Raw genomic sequence first — 12,687 nt, 5'->3', positions numbered from 1 at the left:
AATAACACGCGGGACACGGAGCTGCTAAACATCGTCTTCATTTAATCTTTGCATTACAGGAACTGCCCACACCCTGCCCTCCCACGTCACTTTCTTCCCTCCTGGTCCCCGGAGCACGTCAACGTAACACATAACATAACATGCACCACATATTAATCTCAAATATTTGTGTGCAGCACTAGGAACAACACGGCACCTGCATTTGTGAGACATGATTAAAAACGTGTGTTCACTGAGCCCAAGAAAAATAGGGAGTCCGCGCGTAAACACTGTCATAATGCACCATCGTTGTCCCAGTCGCCGTATTGGTGCGAGGCTGGCAAGAGGAAGATGGAGGTAATGAAACGATTACTCAGTGGCAATACGCATCTTTCCCAGTCCAATACAAATAAGGAGATTGGGACGAGAAAGATGGGAGGAGAAGATAATGGCACACTACAGAGGCATCCTCCGCTAACCATGGGCAACGCAATGCCGCCTGAGCAGCGCACTTTACGTGGAGCAGGCCTTCTGCGCGAGAGAGCCTGCTCCAAAGCGCCTTCAAAAAGGAGACGAGGGCGGAGAATTTGGAGACTGTGAAGAGAGGAAGACATCAGAGGCAGAGAGACGTGAAAAGTAAAGAACAGAAATTACTTGTTTTGGTGTAGTGTAGTAACCCGAGCGATTTATTGATTGCAGTGGCCAGGGTCCCATGTAGACTTTTTCGAGGCTGAAGGTTGGATCGTCGCCGAGTTGGATTGGACAAAAGAAAGCAAACTTGGAAGCAGAATGGAGGCGGGTGTGTGGGCTATGAAGTTACGCAACTTTGGCAGTGTTTTACCCCAAAAGTGCACGCTGGATAATGAGCTGCGACTTTAATGGGCGGTGCCAGCACGCATCTACACTGAAGCGAATAGAAAAGCATGTGAGGGAGACTGGGAGCAGATATAGAGGCGGCGCTCGGCTGACAAGGGAGACTAGCAGCGAACATCGTCTTTTCAGATGGATATCGCCGGCTCGTGACTTTTAGGAGCCGCCCGCGACCACAGGAACAGCAACCCTGCTCCGTTAATGTCCAGTTTAACGGTGTTTCCTGTAGGGAGGCAATCCACGTGAGGAGGTAAGGAGGCACATCTGTCTGACGTCTGCTCCGCAATTTCACTCTTTTTTACTAATTTGCTGCTGTGGACGTGCTGCTCTCGTCACAGTGTGCTTGGTTGTCGTCTTCCTTTGTGCACTTTGGTGCTTGCAGGCTGCTGATTCTGAGTCCAAACTTTACTGCAATGTGTGATCCAGCCGCAGGGGCGTTGCTGGGGGGGGGCTAAAGGGGCTATAGCCCCTGATCTTTTGGTTGTAGCCCCGGATAGAATCTCAGGAGCTACAGCCAAAAGACTAGCTAGCCCCCAGTCCCAACAGTTCCAACATCAGCTTAGCCCCGGGTCTTTTCCAGACCTAGCAACTCCCCTGGATCCAGGGTAGGCCATTTTGCGACAGGTCAAGGGCAGGAGCACGACCGAGCGGCGCTCCGGTAAAGTTTGTCTTGCCCCCAAGGTGCTAGTACACGAAACACATGATCCCCTCTGAAGCTGCTTTTTGGCTTACTGCACAAAAACCCAGACTCATTTAAAAGTGGAAAAGGTCGCTTTAATGTGACAGGCCAAAGCTTACAATCAAAACGCTTAACTGGCTCCATGGCCTAACAAACTAAAGAGATATTTGAACAATCAATTAAATAACTTAAACATTTTCATTTTCCCCCAACAATTAAATAATTAAATAACCAATTTCCTCCCTAATGATCCCTTGGATCCTACCGTCTCCTTGCCCCTTTTCCAGGCGTCCCGCTTTCTCCCAGGGGCCATGCCCCTCCAGGCTCAATACCTGTTCCCCCGGGGTGACCTGCTTGTGCAAACAGTGCCACCCCCTCCTTTCCCGTGTCATTCCCCCATTGTGCTTCCCTCCCCCCACATCAAAAGGGGCCATGCCCCCGGCGCCCCGACCCACTTCAACCCCTTTTAACTCCCCTCTACACCAAACTCCCCCTTCCTATGACCTGCAGCCAGCCTGACCTGCCACATCAGCAACATATATTACACACAAACTTTCACAATGCCCTGACCTGTCACACAAACTACCAAACCCTACCCTCGTAACAGACCCCAAAAACTCATAAAAAAACTCCCCATGACATCTAAAAAACCCCCCGCCTAATCCCCATGAACAATGGACCCCCCCTATTCCATAACTGACATTACCCTAAAATCAAAATGAAGGGGTGGGAGGGCGGGACAATCGCCAAGTCCTAACCGTCGCCTGCCTCCCGAACCTTCCCTGAGCCCTTAAATACCCCCCACGGAGGCGCTCTGCACCCCCTACGGCCACTCGCTGGCCATGTGCAGCGCCAAAAACTCCCCGGGGGGAAACGCTTCGCGTTCCCCCCGGTGCCTCCCTTTTGGCTTACTGCACAAAAACCCAGACTCATTTAAAAGTGGAAAAGGTCGCTTTAATGTGACAGGCCAAAGCTTACAATCAAAACGCTTAACTGGCTCCATGGCCTAACAAACTAAAGAGATATTTGAACAATCAATTAAATAACTTAAACATTTTCATTTTCCCCCAACAATTAAATAATTAAATAATCAATTTCCTCCCTAATGATCCCTTGGATCCTACCGTCTCCTTGCCTCTTTTCCAGGCGTCCCGCTTTCTCCCAGGGGCCATGCCCCTCCAGGCTCAATATCTCTTCCCCCGGGGTGACCTGCTTGTGCAAACAGCGCCACCCCCTCCTTTCCCGTGTCATTCCCCCATTGTGCTTCCCTCCCCCCACATCAAAAGGGGCCATGCCCCCGGCACCAGAAAAACCCTCCCCCGAGGAGTTCTTTCTGCCCCAACCCCCCCCAAATTTTTCTACCTCAAACTTTTTACCCAGTCTCCCAGCCAAGAACCCAAGTCCGCCAGGTAGTGGTTATTTCCATACACGGACAAGTGTACCCCATCCTCTCTAAAGATAAGGAAACCCTCATATGTTATTTCCTTATGATCCATGACCTGCACCGCCACCGAGGCACAACATTTTACCATTTCCCTGTTTATCCCCTTCCTGGCCCGCTCTATTGCTCCCTCACTTCTCGCTCCCCTCCAAACTCTTCGCGGCAGCAACTTAGTCCACACCACCACCGCTTGAGGCCACATATTCCGCATCCACACTAAGTCCCTCTTCATTTGCTTTAGCAGAGCCACCTCCCTATCTCTCACCAGGTCATTCTCCCCGGCATGCAGCATCACCACCTCTGGAACCCCATAGCGTTCCCTCATCCCTGCCAATATGGGCAGCAGCTGATCCCACCGCAGGCCCCCCACACCGTGCCATCTCACCACCACTTCCTTGTAACTACACCCCAACTGCCTTCCAAACACCCTTTTCTTCTCCTTCCCCGCCCACTTCACAATTGAATGGCCAACAAACCAAACTTGCGCCAACTCCCCCTTCTTTTGCGCAGCATCTGAAACAGAAATTACCCAATTACTGACAAGTCAAAATTATTACAACAATAACATTTTGCCCACAAAGTCCTCCTCTACCCTTCTTCAACATTCCCCTTTTCCAAAATCCCTGACGTACCCCTTGTATTTCCCCGACCTCCAACGCCCCAATCTTTTCACCTTATTTCCGAAAAAAACCCAGTCTGGCACCCTCAGATGCTGCGCCCATCCTAAAAGAATGAGTCCCAAAATCCTCAGCCTTTTCTCCCACCGACACCAGCGCCTTCCGCAATACCCCTAGCACCTGTGCCGCTGAAACCGGCGATCCATCCGCATGCGGAAAAACCAAGCCTGACTTACCCCCACAGCGCTCCTTCCACACCTTGCCTGCCTGAACTGGGCATAAAACCTCGCTCCCTCGACCCAGCAGAACCCAAGAGCCCCTTCCCTTCTGATCCGTCTTGGACCTTTTAATCTTGATGTCTAAACCTTCTTCTGTAATTTGAACATCTTCCCATTGCAGTCCCCCTACCCCCTCTTTTCCCCCGACCAACTCAGAAACCCTGAAAGCCCCGAAAAATAACTATGTAAAACAAGTCGCAAACAGTTCCCCTTCCCATACCGACCAGCAAACTCCCCCCACCACCTCAATCAACCTCTGCAGCAATTCCGCCGATATCGGCCTCCTCTTATCCTTGTCCCTCTTACTCTCCTTTGCCCATCCTTCCAACATCCTACTCGCCATCTCCCCCCCACTTGGTTGAAAACCCCAAAACCATTTCCCGTAAAAGGCAATCCCTGCTAGCTTTCCTGCTATCGTTGCCCTTGACCAGCCCCTGTCCATGCACCTCAGAAGGAAATTCGTGACATCATCCCTCCTCCGCTCTTCCGCATCCCATCTACCCTTCCAACTACAAGCTCCTCCTCTAATAAAATCCTCCCAGGCCCTCCTGTATGACTTCTTAGATTCCGCGGCCAATGAACCCTTCACCAGAGCAAGCGCTCTCAGCTTCCTATCTTCCACAGCTCTTCCGGAATCTGCTGCCCCTCCTGATCTGCATCTGGAGCCAATCCACGGAAACTCTACCATTGAAAACGAGATAATGCATCAGCGATGCCATTATCCTTCCCCGGCACGTGTTGCCTTAACCACCACATTCCATTCCATGCAACGCAGGACGAATTCTCTCATCAGTCTTGCCACCCTCTGATCCCTAGCTGACTGTCTGTTCACCACATGGACCATGCATTCGTTGTCGACATTGAAGTTCACCTTCTTGTTTTGCAACTCCTTCTCCCACAACTCCAATGCCACTAGTAATGGAAAAAATTCAAGAAATGCTATACTCCTCCCTTCCTTCAACCACCTCGCTGGCCACTTTTCCGCACACCATTTCCCCCCCCCCAAAACACTCCAAAACCACCGGCCCCGCTGCATCCGAGAGTATCTGAACTTCCCATGTCACCGGGTCTTCCTGCAACCACATTGACACTCCATTGAAACTCTCCAAGAAGCGCAGCCAAATTCTGCAATCCTCCCTCACTGCCCCCGATACTCTTATCCGATGATGTGGGCACTTTGCTCCCGCCATGGCCCTTGCCATGTTCCTGCAAACGTCCGCCCTGGGTCCACCACCTTACATGCAAAATTCAGGTGCCCAACCAATCTCTGCATCTCCACCAGCATCATTTTCCTGGCCCCCACCGCTTTTTCCAACAGTGCCACCAATTTTCTCACCTTGCCGTGCGGCAAGCGTGAGGTCATGGCCACTGAATCCAGTTCAATTCCTAGAAATGTTAACACCACTGCCGGCCCTTCCGTTTTGTCTCCGGCTAAGGGTACGCCAATCAGTTCTTGGAACAACCTTAGCATTTCTTTGCAATCCTCCTCTCTTTCTGCCCCGCTAATGAACAGAAAATCATCCAGGTAGTGCAGCACACTCTCCCAACCCGAGCTAAATGAGAAAACCCCCTGTAAAAAGGAGCTGAACCGTTCAAACAAAGCACAGGAAATTGCGCACCCCATTGGCAAGGCTTTGTCTATAAAAATGCGGTCCTCAAACTGCAAACCCAACAACCAAAAATCCTCCGTGTGCACTGGCAATAACCTGAAAGCCGCCTTGATATCGCACTTGGCCATGAAGGCCCCCTTCCTTATCAGCTCAACCGCCTGGTCAACACTCGCATACACAACCCCACATTCTCCCGGGGCAATGAAATCATTAACTGACATACCCTCCGGCCAGGACAAGTGATGAATCAGTCTGAACTCCCCCGGAGCTTTCTTGGGCACCACCCCCAATGGGGATATCACTAAATCACCTGGCATGTCATCAAATGGGCCCACTATCCTCCCTGCCGCTATTTCCTTGTTCAATTTTTGTTTTACCACCTCAATATTCTCTCTCGCCGACTTCAGATTTTCAGCCTACCGCCGCACCCTTGGGCCCTGGTAACCTAGTCTGAACCCCTGACAAAAACCCTTCCCTCAAGATCCTAGCCCCTTCTCTATCCGGATAATATTGCAACCATTTTTCCAACACACCCACTTTAATTGGAGTAAAAGCTTTTCCCCACAGCCCCTTTTCCTGAACCTTTCCCCCTCCCCCTGTCTCCCTGTTGGAAACAATGGGTGAGAGGGTGTTTTCCACCACACTTGCTACACTCGTGCCTGAACCTACACATGGTCCTTGTGTATCCGTCCTTATTATACCCCCAGCACGCTGCTGAGGACTGACCCCTGCTTCCTCTCCCCACCCCCACGTGGGCGGGGCGACCAAGAAAGGGCCGGAAAGGCACAGGCAGCCCACTTGCTGTGTGCAATGTCGGGGCAGGCCTCGTTGGGGCCATCCATTGCAACCAAAGATCCATGTCTATCTCCCCCCAGACCGCCTGACTGTCCTCTGCCATTCTCGCTCTGAATTCCTGATCGTACCTTACCCAGGCAAAGCCCCCAAAACTTGTGAAAGCCTTCCTTATTACATCCATATATTTAAGCAGGGCCATGCAACGCTCCGGGAATTTTTCACAATACACACTGGCATAAATGATAAACGCTGACGTCCAATTCTCAATAGTCACCGGGACCCTTGGGCGTGAAGCCAGTTCCCTCTCTTCCTCCTTAGACCCCTCTTTTGCTCTCACTTCTCTATGTAGCAATTTAAAGACATCGACAAATTCCCCCGCCTGAATCTTCTCCTTGGTCGCTGCCATCAAGTGCGCCCCCAATGGTTTTGTTAACCCCATGTATGGCAATTTTTTCTCCTTTCCCTTCACTTCAACCTCCTTATCTTTTCCAGCTTGCACTCCGAGCACCAATGGCTCCACCACCTTGTCCGTTTGGACCTCCACCGAGCAAATGCTCTTCTCAACCCCTGTGGCTATAATGGCCTGCACACCCACTTCTTTCCTTACATCTCGCAGTCCCGACCCTTCCTCCTCTGTCCCCCTTCCTGGGGCCCCTCTCTGCCATGCAGATGACCATTCCCTTTCCCGCTCACCTCTTTCCACACCTGCCACTTGTGGTCTGGCGTTCACACCGATGCTCCTCCTCTCCTTTCTTAGAGGGCTCCTACTGCGGGGACAAAACATGTCAGCACACTCACCCAGCCAATAGTTCCCTTGACCCCTTCCCCCCCGTGCCCCCTGCCCTTCCCTTTCCATGTCCCACATTGACCTTCTTCTTTCCTCCCCCCTTTCCCTTTCCACCCTGTAATCTTCCAATTCCCATTGCCCCACATATTCCTCCCATCCAACTTCATCACCCCTTAAATAGCATTGCGGATGCGAGCTCATGCCCGAGTTGAGTTGATGATCTCCTTGCGAGCCCGGGGCGTCCGCCCCGCCACTCCTTTGACGTCTTCTCGGCGGGGTTGTGGAAACCCCTGCCTGGTCCTCTTCTCTCGGGCGAGGCGTTCCGACCTCCACCCTGGAATCCTCATTGCTAGGGGCTGTGCTGAGCCCTCTAGGCTCTCCTTGCGTTGACCGACGAGGGGCCGTACTGAAACCCTCAACCTCCACCTGGCCAGCGGGGGCTGCGCAGCGCCCTCCGCCCTCACTCCGCCTACCCAGGGGGGCCATTCCACGCCCCGCTCCTACTTCCTCAAGTGACGGTGACCTCTCCCTCCTTTTCCCACCTGCACTCTTCTGCAGGTATTTACCCCCTCTTCCCCTTTGCCCTGTCACCCCCCTCTGAACTCCTTCACCGGCTCCACTCTGAGTTCTTTGAGCCCCCTCCATCTGAAAATCCCTATCTTCCCTAGCACTATGACACGCTCCCTCCCTCCATGGCTGTCCACCCGAGATCATTTCTCCCCCTGACGCCCTCCTGTCTATCTCCCTCCTCAACTTCCTACCCCTGTTTTCCCAAACCTCCCCTTTTCCCGCTGATGGGGTGCAAGCCACCACTGCCGCGAGAGCCCCATCTGCCGCTGCTCTACGCTGCGGCCTACCATCACTTATCTCCCCTTCTCTCGTGCCCCCTCCACCAGTGACCTCCCCCACTGCACCCTCTAACTGGGCCCTAGATGCCATACTAATAATTTCCAACGCCTCCCTAAGAGCCTTAGCATCCACCATCCCCTTCCTGTTGGCTCCCTGGCCCACCATCGTGCACTACTAAATTGGTTGTGCACCACAATATATATGTCCCCTGAAAATGAACCTAGCAAGCCTAAGCCCCCGAGCCGAAAACTACCCGTGGACCTAACCCACAGTTGGCAACTAATAACTTTGAACTAGGAGTTTTATTTATTTATATATATATTTTTATAGTTTTATTTATATATATATATATATTTTTTTTTATATTTGCCCCCTCTAATTACCGCCTAGATACTGCCCTAGCCCCTGTAGCCCCCTGCCCTGGCAAAGAAGTGCCACCAGAAAAAGAAAATCCCCAACCACAATAAGCCTAACTAATATACAGGCAAGAGTTTCTTCCCTGTAAACAGAAAGAGGATTCAACTTGGGAACCCTCCCGTCCCCTGCACACTTTCAAATGTTTGGATTAATCCAATACAGTTGTTTAAACTGCGTTATATGCATTGTACATACATTTGTTTCTAACACATATGGTCAGACACAGGAGTGTGAGATAAAAAAATATATATCTTTATAGTCAGGCTGTATTATTTTCAGCAAGAATTATAGTTCAGACAAAGATTATTTATAGTGCATAGAAACAGTATCAATAGATAAAGCTCAAATTGAAGAAAAATGGAGTCCAAATTGATTAGCGACGCGTTTCGAGGAAGTTCTCCTCTTCTTCATAAGGCCACACTTGGACTCTTAATGTAAAAGGAAAGCATAAATTCAGTAAAGAAAATTTTGTAAGCACAATGCATAGACTGTTCATGTCATATTAAATGTATACAGTTAAAAAATAAATGGCATTAATTGTATTTAGAACATTAATCTGTCCCTTAAAAATAGGGAATTGAAACAATGTAACATGTTCTAATATGCATTGTAATTCATGCAACATTATAAGATTAACTAGGTTGCCCCTGCTCGAGAGAGGGGCTGAAGGTCTACTGAAGCATCCTTTCCTGCAAAATTAACTGTATAACGTCCATCATACTGTAATTTAGTAGAGTACTACCTCTAATGGGATCTATCACGTGGATGGTGAAACATAAGCTAAAGAAAATTAAATATGTAGGTAAAACAACACACAGATAGTTCTTAGGCTATATCAATCTAATATGGAAGAAATACAAAAATCGTTACCTCTGTGAGTAGAAAGTGCCGGAAACAGAGAACCGGACGGAGCGGTGAAAATAGATAGACAGTCTTCGTACATCAGTTAGTTCCTTAAAACATGGCTAATTCCCAAAAAGATACCAGAAATCTAAAGAAAACAAAGCCTGATCAATGCCAAGCTCAATGTTCAAACGTAACAGACATAGGTGTGAGATAAAAAAAATTGAATAACATACCTAACCAAAATATGGAGGGCGGAAAATAATCAATACAGCGGCCCACATAAGGATGTAGAACTTAAGTATCCCGCCGTCACTACAGAGGTGCCTCAGTATGTGGGAATTCTGTCATACGAATAGCCAAACTGAACAGGAATGAAGTCCTGATTAGTATAATATACCTAGCAATCTGATATGAAGTAATGGAAACATAATATGGTGTTTAATCAAGGCAAAAAATGTAAAGAATTACCGTGGTAAGAATGTGCAAATGGCACAATTCTCAAAGCTGATGTGCAACTGATGTCAAGATTGTGTGGCCGGTCAACAGCTGAAGAATCCGGCAGTAATAGGTCAGTTAGAGTATCAACTAAAGAAAGTGTAAGGAAAACAGAAAAAAAAGAATCATGAGACTAAGGAACTATTTCCCTGGTCCCTAGATAGATAAATGCACATGCATTCACGCTTACCTGGAGCATAGGGGGGCAATCCTGAACAGAGTCTGTTCAGCCGAGTGGCTTGTCGTTCACAAACCATGGAGACTACATGTGACCATGGAGATAAATAGAGGACTGAAGTAATAGGTGAAGAAAAAGGACTAAGAAGTAAATGGGCCTCAAGGTCGGCCATCTTGGAACGAGGTTATATTGTAATGAAGGTGTAGATCTCTAGGCATTCAATGACAAGAAGTAACTTAAATCGGGAAGCGTAAAGGTGCGTAACTAAATAAATTAAAAGGAAAAAATTCATACAGTACAGAAACCTATTGTGCGATGTAAATCGGACATTACAAATACTAGTCCGCACATCGTAGAACGGGGAGAGGAAAGTTGAGAAAAATAGTGTACCATGTGAAATAGAGTCGAAATTAGCAATGACAAAGGGTCTTGAATCGAACGAAACGCTCGGATCTTAAAAGGGAAAAAAATAGCACGGAAAAAATGAATATAATGTTCAGATTATCTGGCTAAGGTCATTTAATGACCATGTGTAACCTATCAGTTCAAAATAGGTGGATCACATGGATTCACATTATGCAGGAAAAGGGAAAAAAAACCTTAAATCTCTCTCTCATTGCATGGACAACCTAGTGCAATATAGCAATCTCAATGGGGTAAATGCATTTATTTGACAAAAGATCAAAATTAAATGTGATAAGTATAACAGAATGACAAAAAATGAAAATTAAGAATAAGAACAATTTTTACACTGTGTTTACAGGCAATTATTTTTATGGCAACCATCTACTAGTCTCAACAAAGTAGTGCCTTAGATCACAGTCAGACACAGGAATAGCAATGTGACTCTCAATTATATGTTGAAAATCAGTCATTCCTTATTGTCAAATTTAAATCACAGAAAACAGTTCAATGTGAAATCTTCATTTAGACCCCAGGGCTGTAAAGAGCTTAACTTATCAATCCAATAAGCTTCTCTTTGTAGTAAGAGTGACTGATAGTCACCTCCTCTTGTAGGTCGTTTAACAACTTCTAGCACCTGGTATTTTAGTTGGGCAATTGTATGTTTTTGCATGTTGAAGTGGCGAGCTACCGGTGAGTATTGATTATTACATCTTATGTTCGACTTGTGTTCAGACAGTCTTGATTTAACAGGTCTTTTGGTCTGTCCTACATACACTTTGCCACAAGGGCACTTCAACATATATATGACACCTGATGTCAGACACGTAGAATAGTCTCTTAATTTGATTTTCTGACCATTCCTGGGGTGAGTCACTACATTACCTTTGATTGTGTTATTACAGTGTATACATCCTAAGCAGGGGAAGGTGCCTAGTTTTTTGGTAGCTAGGAAAAGTTGTTTCTCCTTTGGTACTCTTTCAGCTTTCACCAGCTTGTCTCTTATATTTTTACCCCTTTTAAAACACATCATTGGTGGTGTGGGGAACAATTCCAATAGAGTTTGATCATTATGAAGAATATTCCAATGTTTCTTTATACTTTTTGTGATCTGAAAACTCTGTCTTGAGAATTTTGATATGTATAAAAGTGGGGTGTCTTTAACCTCCGATTTAGGTTTCAGTAAATCTGTACGGGGGATCTCTGAAGCTCTGTCTTTGGCAATTTCCAAAATTTCTGGTGGATAGCCTCTGTTCTGAAATTTACTAACAAGATTTGTGCATTCCTTATCCAGAACTTCTGGGTCAGAAATTATTCTTTTCAGACGTAATATTTGACTATATGGTAGACTTTGGAGCATCGCCCTCGGGTGGAAGCTGGAATAGTGAAGCAGATTGTTTACATCAGTCGGTTTGTGGTATATAGACGTAGCTATCTTATTGTTAACAATGCTTAAGTTAACGTCAAGAAAATGTAAATAAGGGTTACCAATCTCAATAGTAAATTTAATCCTAGGATGCACTAAATTGAGGTATTCAAAAAACTGGTCCAAGTCATCTCGTGTGCCACACCAAATGCAGAAAATGTCATCAATAAACCTCTTCCAGGTTAAAATGTATGCTGCCCATGTGGGATGTTCCAGTACATGCTGACTTTCGAACTGAAACATAAAAGTATTAGCGTACACGGGCGCCATCGATGATCCCATCGAGGTACCCGATGTTTGTAAAAAGTATTTGCCCTGATGTCTAAAATAGCTATTGTAGAGGATTAAGTTTAGTAGCTCCAGAATGAATTGAGGATTACCTTTCACACCTGAATTGTTAAGTAACAACCATTCAACAGAATCTATACCTTCACTATGGGGTATTGAGGTATATAAGCTACATACGTCCAGGCTGAATAGTATGCAGTCTTCACTGATAGCTGAAAAGTCTTTAAGTCCATTAAGGAAGTCTGTTGTATCCTTTAGGTATGTGGATGATGCCTGTATAAGCGGTTGTAGTAATCTGTCAATGTAGACTGCCAGTGGGTCGAAGATACTTTCTGTCCCAGCAACAATCGGTCTGAGGGGTGGGTTTTGTTTATCTTTGTGAATCTTAGGGAGCCCATAAAAGACTGGTGTAATCGGATGGGAATTAGTGAGATATTGATGTGTTTTATCATTAATCCATTCGTTTTCTTTGGCTTTTAACAGAGTATTGTTAATTAGTTCTCTGATTTCTGGTAGCGGGTCCCTATCTAGTATGGCATAGGTGTCTGTATCGCTAAGGAGTTCAATGCATCTTTTGACATAAAAGGATGTATCCATGATTACGATTGCTCCCCCTTTGTCAGCCGGTTTAATCGTAATGTCTTCACTTTTCGCCAACCTTGAGGCCCATTTACTTCTTAGTCCTTTTTCTTCACCTATTACTTCAGTCCTCTATTTATCTCCATGGTCA

At 47.0% G+C, this 12,687-nt stretch overlaps 1 protein-coding gene across 1 annotated transcript in view; it reads left to right on the top strand.

The window, feature by feature from the left end:
• Positions 1-858: 858 nt before the first annotated feature.
• Positions 859-12,687, top strand: part of LOC138583117 (ATP-binding cassette sub-family A member 9-like) — a 2,332,105-nt gene continuing 2,320,276 nt past the window's right edge. Inside the window, exon 1 of the mRNA XM_069655077.1 lies at positions 859-1,099. The gene's annotated coding sequence lies outside the window, so the exon portion shown is untranslated. The remainder of the gene's footprint in view (positions 1,100-12,687) is intronic.

Source organism: Ambystoma mexicanum, chromosome 3q (assembly GCF_040938575.1).
Source record: "Ambystoma mexicanum isolate Mex_15411 chromosome 3q, UKY_AmexF1_1, whole genome shotgun sequence".
In the NCBI taxonomy this organism is placed as follows: domain Eukaryota; kingdom Metazoa; phylum Chordata; class Amphibia; order Caudata; family Ambystomatidae; genus Ambystoma; species Ambystoma mexicanum.
Note: the sequence above shows the minus strand (reverse complement) of the source record. Positions and strands in the feature narration are given on the sequence as shown.